The 3,095-nt window shown below is 41.9% G+C and overlaps 1 protein-coding gene across 1 annotated transcript in view; it reads right to left on the reverse strand.

Annotated features, from left to right (window-relative positions):
* Positions 1-3,095, reverse strand: part of MED13L (mediator complex subunit 13-like) — a 195,119-nt gene that overhangs the window by 101,659 nt on the left and 90,365 nt on the right.

The raw sequence follows: 3,095 nt of genomic DNA on the forward strand, positions 1-3,095 counted from the left end.
TCAGTATTTCTATATTTAGATGGAAGAACTATACTTCTCCATTCTTCAGAGTTTTCCAACAGTTTATTTCTCTAGCAGTTGCTAGAAATTAGCCAAAACAAAACAAAATAAAAATCACATGAAACCTTCTGGGAAAGTACATTCTGCAAGGTTTAAAAAAAAACCTGTGTGACTATACTTCAAAAGCATACCTAGAAGACACAGATAGGAAATGGATGACAGACAATGTAGGTACTAATATGCTCCTAATTCTTCTGTATAAACTTGGCAGGGTTTTCCAAAGTTAAAGCTAGGCTGAAGAAAATTCTAACAGCGCTTTCTCAATTAAAGCAAAAAGAATCCAGCTCAGCTGAATATACCAATACGTTAAACTGAATATGAAAGCTAAACCAGCAGAGATCTAAAGACACTTGCTCTTGTACTGGTGGGAAAAAAAGAAGTATGCTTCAGCAACTGTTTCCCCTAGGAAATATTTGCTATCAGAGAAAGTCTGTCAGCAGCAGCGCACTTTATACAAACAAAAGGAAGTCTGTGAAGTTTACATCAGACCCCTAAAGAAAATAATCTGTACAAGCAAAAAAAAAATAATAACCTCTCCCCACACACACACTTTAATGCCACATCATCACATCTCACAATAGCAGGTTTAACTGCCTCAAACTAATGCTGTTTTCCCAGAAAAAAGACTTCATGGCTAGACTTGGCCTTAAAAATCAGCCAACCCTCACATGCTAAACTAAATCACAGGTTATTGAAGGTATAATCCCATATGAAATGGGAAACATGACTGCAGAAGCATGGATCTCAAAGATTCGGCTGAGTGAACAATTAATGACAGTACAGCTGTATAAGCACTCAATGGCAACTAGTCTTTAACAGTAAGCTGTAACAATGAACTTGTGTAAAAAAAAAAGCTGGTCATAAAATCCCAAATGAGTATATACTTAAAAGCAGTTATTTAATCATATGAAATAAGGACATGAAATACTTTGAACTCCATGGCTCATTTCTCTAGTTAAGGCTGAGTGATATTTTCTTCCTAAGCGATACAGCTATTAGAGCGTTTCACTGTCACTTGACCTCTCGTATTTCTGATTTTTCTATGAAAAAAATGATCTGACAAGGGCACACTAATGATTATGAAATAATACCATCATATTCTGAGTATTACTTCCTCAGATCTTCTAACATTTTTCTAAATTGCCCATTAACATAAATTTCTGATCACTAATTTGGGTACTGAGAAAAAAAAAACAACCCACAAACATAAACAGTTGCGTAAATACCCTTTCTTGCCCTTCCCGGGTTTTAACTTAAAACAAACACCTCTCCTCCCTTCTTCCTAGTCACAACTTCCCGTATTTTCCCTGCAGGTTTCACTCGGTCCCTCCCAACTCCTCGGTGAGGCGACGGGTGGAGGAGGAGGTGGGGGGGTCACCTACACCATGGTTCTTCCTGCCGCCATTTGCTTCCCGCCGCCAGGTTTTCCTGCCACAATAGTTTTTCCTGCCCCTTCTCCAGAAGCTGCCGCTTTCTTCCTTGAACACGGCTGAGCCGTGGTGCTGTGGGCTCCTCTGGCTGGCGGGAGATCTGCTGTGTGACTGAGCCGGCTGGAACCGGTTCCGAGCGGCATGTGGCAGCTGGTGGCCTCCTCCCACCCGCTGCCTCCCGTCCCAGGGAGGCCAGCACTCCTTGTACGAGCTGAATTACCCACAGCTGAGGCTAGTCAGAAAGACCAGACCGCCCCGCTAAGAAAATGGTATCTTGGCAGGACACAACAGGTTTCCGAGAGAAGAAAAATCTGTCCTTCACTAACTGCAAAATAAACCAAAAAACCCCCACATAACTTCAAGCACAGGCAACAGCCCTGCCACTTTCTGGTAAGATCAAAAAGAAATTCGAGACTTTTTTATTAATCAAGCTTTTCCTAAACACAGGATAAAAATGGGTCTTTAAAAATTAAAGTGTTAGTTCTCTTTTTAATAAAGCCTACACATTTATTGCTATTATTTTAAATGAAATAATTACGATGTTAACTTAAGATTTAGTACGGCAAACAAAAAAACCCCAAAAAGTGTATAATTTAAAATAAACTCAGCTATAATACTGTAAAAATGAGGTAGCTAATTGGATAGATACTGGTAAACCATCATCCTGAGTCACCTTGACAACTATTTCGTTAAAAGACTTCTAAAATGAGGGCGTTCCTGAAGGCGTGCCTCCACGGCAGCTCCAATGGAGGAGCAGGTTAGCACAGTTTTCCAGCCCCGGAGCAAGGCCCCGCTTGCAGCCAGCCCCGCCACCGCAGCCGCCTCGGAGCTGCTCTCAGCACGGGGCCGGAGAGCGGTGGGACACTCATCTCCAAGGGGAAAGTGCTGAGACTGCGGCACGAGTCAGATCAGCTTACGGCGACACGAAATGAGGCTTTAGCAAACATTTGATGTGTGTTGACCAACTGTATTTCAAAGACTATTGCTGAAAGAAAGAGAGCTCTGAAGACTTTTCAGTCACAGCTGGACAGAACAATTCTGCCAGCTCTGCCAACTGATTTCAATTAAGTTATTTTTAAAAAAATAATTAAAAATTTACTTCACAAGCTTAAAAAGGTCCAATGAATAAAGATATCCACTAGGAGTCATACTTAAAAGTCAGTTGGCTGGGTACCACAGACTAATAAACACATATAAGATTATTTTTCCTTTTTATACTGCAAAGCTACAGAAGAACTAGTAAACATTCTAGACTGGGAATTTCATTTTTATACTTTTATTCACTCTAAGTAGTTGTCCTGGTTTCAGCTGGGATAGAGTTAATTTTCCTCCTAGTAGCTGGTACAGTGCTGTGGTTTGGATTTAGGATGAGAATAACGTTGATAACATACCAATGTTTCAGTTGTGGCTGAGCAGTGCTTACACCAGTCAAGGACTTTTCAGCTTCCCGTGCTCTACCGACTGAGCAGGCTGGAGGTGCACAAGAAGCTGGGAGGGGGCACGGCCAGGACAGCTGACCCCAACTGGCCAAAGGGACATTCCATACCATGGGATGTCATGCTCAGTACAGAAACTGGGGGAAAGCTGGCCGGGGGGGCTGCTGCT

This window comes from Pygoscelis adeliae, unplaced genomic scaffold (genome assembly GCF_000699105.1).
Source record: "Pygoscelis adeliae isolate BGI_AS28 unplaced genomic scaffold, ASM69910v1 Scaffold483, whole genome shotgun sequence".
Classification (NCBI taxonomy): domain Eukaryota; kingdom Metazoa; phylum Chordata; class Aves; order Sphenisciformes; family Spheniscidae; genus Pygoscelis; species Pygoscelis adeliae.